Below are 8,672 nucleotides of genomic sequence, written 5' to 3' on the forward strand. Positions count from 1 at the left end.
TATAAATTACTATTTGGTACAAGAATGTTAATCGAAGACCTTGATCGTCAGACTTCAGTGGTGGAACAAAAACTCTTTGATGTCGAAGATCGTTTGGCTGTTTTACAGGACTTAAATGAAAAAAGAAGAAGTCTGAGTAACACAACACAAATGCCAACAGCCACTGAAGATAAACCACCTGTCCCAGCAAGACCTGTCTGGATTCCAAAGATTGGGGATCTGGTCAGGGAAAAGATTGCAGTAAAGAAGGAATTTGGGCCTTCTTACAGAAAACAGTACCTGTCTTGGCAATCCAAGGAACAAGATCAGTAGTACTACTGCCCCTTGCTGGTAAACGGGAGAACAGAGTTGTATCAATCGACCTGGTCAAACCACAACACGCGGCCAATAATAATTAGTAGGCCTAGTGGACTCCCAAGATGTAGCAGAAGACCAAATCTCGCTACAATCCAAGAGGTTCAAACTGAAAGACTTATCACCTTTGATAAACCTGCAGTAAGAAAAGAAGGACTATGTAACAATGCCATGGAACTCGTGCCTCTTGAGGCCCAAATAACAGTTTGTCAAGAAACACCTGTCTACAATGATGTAGCTTCTGACCATTCAAATATGACAAAGGAAGAATCAGCTCCAGTGATTTCAAAGAATCCCGATGCAATTCAAACAATTGACAGAACTGCCTCTGGCTATTTCATCAATTTTGATAATTTTTCTGAGGATCCCAGTGAACCGGAAGACAAGCCAGCAAATAAAACTTTCAAAGAAAAAAATCACAGAACTCTTTCATCAACTTGAAAAAATATATCTGGTTTCACCATGAATTGAATTTTGAATTATATTAGGTGTACTTTTCCTCCTGCTCTGGCTCATTTTGTTTTTAAGCTTGGGAAGAATGATTGAAGGAAAATACAGTACAATGGACACAGCAAGTCAGAAAATCAACTTGGTCCTAAAACCTCACAAATCCTCTCATGTTGAAAAGAGAGACCTGTCTTCAGTGAACATCACAGCCGTTCCTATACCTGGTGGTATAGCATGGGACAGAACTGATTATGACATCTATAGCCCGGTGGAACAGCTGAAGATTCCACACCAGTTCAAGGTTTCTTTAAGTGACTTTGGATCACCCAGTACATTTTCTGATGATTGGGACTTCGAGACTGTTAATACTATGATGTCAGATTTAGAAATGTCTGCAAAATTTACTGAACATGACTATTTAGAAGGGTCATCAGACTATGAACAAATGTATTGTTTTAATCATTATGGTCACCATTATTTGCATAAATCTGCAAGCCCTAGGAATGTTTTCTCATATAATCAATGGGAACATTGTCCAACGCCACCAAAAGGCAGCTTAAAAACATTTTTTGGAAAGTTTCCATACTTCTCAGGGTTTAATGTTGCAAATCCAGAAACGTTCTATTTCAGAAATGTAAATAAGACCGGTATGAAAACGATGTTGACCAATACTAAACAAATGTATTCTGCAAACTTTCTAGCTCAGCTGTCTACATTAGGTTTTGACTTTTAGAAAGACAACATTGAGACAAAAACTGTCTGGGGCTCGAAAGAATGGCAGGTGCAAGGTTTGGAAGCCTTGTTCAGAGCCTGCATTATACCAGAACAAATAATGGTTTTGAATGACACAGTTCAACAAACTTCTTGTCTTGGCCTGGCTAAGATAAAGGATTTAAATAAACCGTCTATACCCAAGCCCATATCTGAGAGTAATGGTACAACAGAAAAGGAGGTTGACGTACAATATATTTTAACACAAAACAGAACTAATCCTGATTGGACCAAATGGCTAATCTGGCCTACAGACACTAATAACTGTCAAGATAGATTCCTGAACAAAACACAGGGGTTTAAAATGAACAGGCCAGACCCAAGATACTCCCAGAGACAACATCCAGGGATAGTAACAACAAACAGTGTAGGAAAACTATGCCTTGAGTGGCTACAGACATCCACACTTCCACAAATCAAACAACACTTATCTTTACTTAAAGTAGGAAGTGATTTGAGAGATTTCATATTGGGGCCTCGCAAACCACGTCAAAAACATTTCATATACGCTGCGTACAATGAAACTTGGAAAATAACGCAAATGGAAACTGCAGAAAGAATACAAGAAATTGATTGTATCAATTTAGAGAAAGCTCTCTCTCTAGTGGACAATGGGTTAACAACTCTGTCCTCCAGAATATATTCATTGGACAGCATTGTATCCTCTGCAATTGACATAATGAAACAAGACTTGCTAATGTTACAAAACGGTCAGTCTCAATTACGTTCTTTTATGCAGCTTGGCTGGACGTTACAAAATCCTCGTTCAGCTACGTGCCATGGCGGCTAATCAACACAACGTCATTGTTTTCTGTGTTTAACCTTACAGATAAACAAATCTCTTTGGCACAAAGAGGAGCAGACTATACTGTGCTGAGCATTGAAAAAATGGAAAGATTACCATTGACAGTTTCTGAGAAGCCTGTCATTGAATGGATAATTCATGGCACCATCATGATACCAGTGACGATTTTCCAATTTCAGTATTGTCTACAGCATATACCAGTGGGCCTGTATGAAAGGTTGGGTAAAGAATACATTAAGTCGACTTGGACTTTACCTTACACACACAAATGTTGGAACAAGGGAAAAGATGTATTTCTTAGTGGTAAAAACTGTAAGAACTCACTAAGTGGTACACTTTTGTACCAAGCTATTAATTCACACAGGGCCTGCGAGGGTTCTGCAAATAACTTTTCTTGCCACCTGCACGGTACTCCCTCCACTGTGATAGAACCCATTTTCAGGCAGCTATCCAATGGCAGTTACGTTATGTTGAATGATCACAGCTGCTGTGGCATGATGCCAGGAAAACTTTATCTTGTTAGTGTGTCGTCCATGGTCACTTGCTGTATGCAAGTATTGTATCCACCACACAAGACAGACAGTGGGTCGGCATTGTGGCCTTCATTGAATATCTCTTCTATACGAATTGATACTTTAAGCAGACTAAAAGCCATTCTTTTGCAAAAAAACTGTACCCCTGACCTTGTCTAAAGAAACGTATGATCTGCAAGTAGCGAGGACATCTGCAGAGATACATGCATTATTATCAACAAATTGCCCAGTACATTTCACTGAAATGTTAAGTCAAATCTTAAACATGTCTGATACCAGTGGCATCGCACATGTATTTAAGACGATTTTTTCGGGACTGTTAGCACCATTTGAAGCAGTCCTTGGCATTTTTCCAAATTTCATGCACTCTGCGTTCGGCGGCCTGCCTCTCATCTTGGGACACGTAGCAGGAATATTTTTTTTATTCCTACTACTCCGATATGCAAGTCTGGTCACCAGCGATACCCAGACTACAATGGAAGGAATGCTCCTTGCCATGAGGTATCGTGAAAGGATTATACAGATTCTTGGCTTGGCTCGTTTATGAGATCTGAACATTACCTGGTTTCTAGCGTTCAGACAAATCTGGCAAGATTGCATCTTACCTGTTCTATGATGCCTGCTTAGCGGAGAGGAATGCGTGTTAGACATCTGTCTTACAATTCCATCAGTCCTGCCATCGGATGTCGGCGCTTTGCTAGGTCCAGTAACGGCTCATGCAACGTGTTGTTCCCAGCGGCTACCAATTCTGATGACGGCATTCATTGGGATCTCACCAGTAAGTCTGACTGAGGGTGAGATATGAGGATCAACAGGCACACAGGTACCATCTGATTTGAACACTGCTAATACGGCACCTGACGGCAATAGTTCTCATATGTGCACATTTGACCTGCTGGATCAAGTGGTTACACTTTTACCTACTGTGGTAGACGATTTCTTTGCCAGCCTAGACGATCTGATGTTTTCTCCTGACAACGAGAATAACTTTTGATTAATGCACACAGTGTTCCCTGAACTATGAAATTCGGCCTTCATTTTTCAAAAACAAAGACTTCTAACTTTGGAACTATTTTTCACCGTAAAATTAGTTGAATGTTTTTTGGCACAAAATAATCTGCTTAAAGTAGAACTATTCATAGAGAACAAGAAATTCTTTTCTTTTGAACATTGATTTTTTAAAACATTTTGCCTTATCCTCAATTCTATAACTATTGATATGAGATGTTATGAAATCATCTCAGCCTTTTTTTCCTGTATTATAAGAGCCATTTCATAAATGTAATTTCAAGATTCGTTCAGCTTGCATAATTTAGATAGCATACTCTATGCATAGAATGACTTCACTTCCTTAAAATGTGTACTGTAGAAATGCCCATTTTCTTGTATACAACCATTTCAAGTGCATTTTTATGTATTTTGGGGTGGGATTGTAAACAGTAGCTTTAGATATGCTCAGTGCTTGAATGTTAGTATTATTGAACTTAAAATCGTGGAGTGGATGTTGTAAACTAATCTAGGACCCTATTGTAAAGTTTCCCGATTCATGCCCTTATATAGGTATAATAATCCTATCCTTATATAGGCATAGAAATCATTACCATATTCGGACTAAGCCTTGCAGGCCAAATACAGCATGGCTACTTCCACTAAGTTGAGAGAATCAACAACGATTTCTTGGAAATTATCTGCCACTCAGTGGGGAATTATCTGCCGCTCAGTATCCTGTTTGACCGCCACAATCCACAAAGCCTGACAATTTATCCTGGGACTTACCCTCTGGTCGCGGACCTGCCACCGGCCACCGGCCACCGGAGAGCCCTGACTCCCTCCCGCTGCTCGCTCGTTGAGTGTAGCCGCCGAGCGCAGTGCGGGGCAGGGAACTACACTTCCCATCGGCCCATGCGGGCTGCTACGGCGGAAACCGCGCCAGGAGGCGCTTAAAACCAGCGTCAGCACCTGCCAAGGGGGGGAATCATCTGCCGCTCAGTATCCTGTTCGACCGCCACAATCCACAAAGCCTGACAATTTATCCTGGGACTTACCCTCTGGTTGTGGACCTGCCACCAGCCACCGGAGAGCCCTGCCTGCCTCCCTCTGCTCGCTCGTTGAGTGTAGCCGCCGAGCGGAGCGCGGGGCGGGGAACTACACTTCCCATCAGCCCATGCGGGCTGCTACGGCGGAAACCGCGCCAGGAGGCGCTTAAAACCAGCGTCAGCACCTGCCGAGGGGGGGAATTATCTGCCGCTCAGTATCCTGTTCGACCGCCACAATCCACAAAGCCTGACAATTAATCCTGGGACTTACCCTCTGGTCGCGGACCTGCCACCAGCCACCGAAGAGCCCTGCCTGCCTCCCGCTGCTCGCTCTTTGAGTGTAGCCGCCGAGCGGAGTACGGGGCAGGGAACTACACTTCCCATCGGCCCATGCGGGCTGCTACGGCGGAAACCGCGCCAGGAGGCACTTAAAACCAGCGTCAGCACCGCCTCGCGGGATGCGAGCGGGACGCCGGGCGAAGCCCGGGCCAAGGGCGGGCCTGTTTAAGCCCGTTAAAGACCTGGTAAGACTGGACTGGGCAACCCTATTTATCTCTTCAATATTCAGACTCAGTCCTTTGTAATAACATTGTCTGGCTACATATATTTTTCCAGCCTTACTGTTGCCAAGTGTGGTGTCCTTGCTATGAGAAGGCTCTCCTCACTAATATACGCTGTTGTCACCTTATTTTAACCACAGCATTTTACTAAAACATACGCTGCCTTCCGTTATTAACATTAACTATGACTACGAGAGGGACTAGGAGTAAAACGGCACAGGGTGCTGCCCAGATCACAGGCCCAATAGATCAGTTCATTACGAGGGCCAATGAAGCTATAGATCAGGGCATTATCCTGCTGGAACGAAGGGTATCACAAGACCTAGCCTTAGCTAGAAGGTCCTCAATGGGCCTCTTGGCATCAGCTATAACCACAACCCAGTCTGGGGAAATCGGTCCATTGCTGTTGGAAACCCGAGCAGATAATCATAGTATGCCTAATATGGTAGACCTATCTGCATCCCAACTGTCGATGGACTTACAGATAAGGGAAGTCTTAGAGAAAACCCCAGACCTAACTATGAGTCCAACTCAAGTAGAACCCTCTAAAAAGCAGGAAGTGGGGAGGAGGGATGGAGCCATACCAAAACAAAGGAGTAATAAGAAAAAGAAAGAGTCCAAATAACAAACTAACAAAGCCCTCTCAAGGAGCCAAACACATCAAATCATTCCACGTACACAAAGAGACCCAAATTCTATAAATACATCTACAATCAACCTCTCTTCAACGCCCGGAAACTTTGACGCTACGGGCGGGGGGGGGGGGGTGGGGGTGTATGTAAAGTATGTGAAACAAATAAACAGTTGTTAGCTAGTTTTGGGGAGCTTCTTAAGATCCATTTGCTACCAATGGAGCGAAGCTTAATGAATATTGAAAAGCAACTAGCCAAACTGAACACACCGCCAAACAGTCTGAAAGGTCTAGGAGCCACAAATTTGGGGGGTACTAAAACCAACATTACACAGAAACATTCAGGGCCATTAGTAAAAACTAAAACATCAGTAAAGAGGCCCAATGCACAAGAAAAGCCAAATGTTGCTCAAAATAATAGTCAGATAATATCTGATATCCCAAAAGACCCTACTCAGGTAGAAAAACAGAAGCCCATGTTACCCAAGCCGCTAGTACCGCAACTCGATGGAGATAAAAAAAAGGGTGGGAGGATTAGGCGTACCATTGATCTTCCACCTGAAGCAAGCCCATATACAGTGATTCTTACCGGGGTTCCAGAGCTCCCTGAAAATGTGAAAGAGTCCACCTGGTCCCTAAAAAATAAAGTACAGCAATGGCTTAGCACAAATAGACCGTTCCCGCCCCACTGTAACATTAGAATTTCTATGGTGCGTTGGGTACCCTGGATTGGAGAAGAAAAGAAAATACACAGGGGGACTGTGTTATCATAAATTTTGATGATCCAGGTATAGTTGATTATATCTGCTCGTGGCCAATTTTGGCAAAAAAAGAAGGAATTGACGCAAATCGTCTATCTTTCTTTTATCCTCCGACACATGTTTATGATCAAGGACCCCTGTATAATTGTAATCAAGGCCCTGATTGGAATTGGAGCCAAGTAGACCACTGGAACAGGAGAAGGGATTGGGAGACTCGGTCATGGAACTCACGAAGAGATCAATTCTACATGGAGGGATGGAGGGGCATACCAACCAGCAAACGATTTAACTGCCTAGAAATGGTAGACTGACCATTACCAAACTTAGTACTAGGTGATACAGGTGCCATAAACTCCAGGACGCTTACAGTCCAAGGGGGAATCTATAAGCAAACTAATGAGAGGATCCATCACCCATCTAAACATATACTAGGAAATAATACCTTCGACCTGCTTATTGATCAAGTACCGCCAAGCTCACACCCATTAGTATTAAGCATCATACCTGGGGGGACTGATGTTCTAACCTTGGACAGGGGAGACGAGCAAGCCTTACTGGTTGATAACTCTCACAATTCTGCAGTCCTGGGGGCTAGTGCAGGAAATGACGGGAGCGTAACCTTGCCAAGAATCGAGTTAATTCAAACAGATTCAAGGGATAGTGTGGCCATTGTAACTTGGACTATCGCGGGACTCTAAAAAAAAGCTGCAGACCCAACCTTTTTGACCTTTGCTAATAATTTCGATCTAATATGCCTTCAAGAGTGTTGGGATCAGGAGGCTACCCATTTAGACGGTTTTAGTACTAACTTCACTCCGGCTTTACAGACTAGTAGAGGCAGGGGCTCAGGTGGTCTCTGCATGTATGTTTCAAATATGACAAATTTGACAGTAGAGAGATTAGATCTTGAGCGGGATAAGAATAAAAATAAAAACAATAAAATTAGGCATTCAATCCAGGTATTCACCGTGAAAGGGATAGGGACCCAGAGCTTTCTGCTGATTAATTTATATAACAATATTGCGAGGGATGAACAAATAGAATATATGGATGAGCTATCTCATGCCCTGAGCTGGGGAGCTGGAAGCGACAAAGTGGAAAGATGTGCTATATTGGTGGGTGATTTTAATTGCCATCCATGCCCCCATAGCGGACTGGACGTTTGTGGCATAACAAGCCGTACAGGCGAACCAAGCACATATCTTGAACACACTCACTTTGGAAATTTAATGAACAAATTAATGCATGATTGGGACTTAGGTTTTGTTAACGAGCTCAGTGAGCCAATGGTTAATTTCCAACCCACTTATCACGGACGGGGGACTAGTTCCCTAATAGACTTTATGTTGATGTCCAACAGCCACCACCGAAGTGCTCTGGCTTTCAAAACTGAGGACATCGCTATGAGCGATCATTACCCGATCAGCGCAAGATTTGATGCAGGTCCTAGGGATAGACAGATATCTGATTTGACGGAAACTTTATACTGTCATACGATTTCCCTGGCACGTACAAACGGATATTCTATAAAATGGTCCAAGGTAAACCCAGAATTTTTTTTGAAAGATCTGATTATGGAGGATCTTGACCAATTTATGATATGCCTCGAAGAACCTCTCAACCCATGTATAGTAAAAACGGCCTTTGGCAAAATAGCATCCACAATTAAGAAAAATCTGACAAGAAAACAAAGAGATGATGATAGGGATAAGACGCTGGGTTGGTTTAACTCTGAATGTTCCAAAGCCCATAATTTCCTTAAAGATACATTAAA

This window comes from Lissotriton vulgaris, unplaced genomic scaffold (assembly GCF_964263255.1).
Source record: "Lissotriton vulgaris unplaced genomic scaffold, aLisVul1.2 SCAFFOLD_2017, whole genome shotgun sequence".
In the NCBI taxonomy this organism is placed as follows: domain Eukaryota; kingdom Metazoa; phylum Chordata; class Amphibia; order Caudata; family Salamandridae; genus Lissotriton; species Lissotriton vulgaris.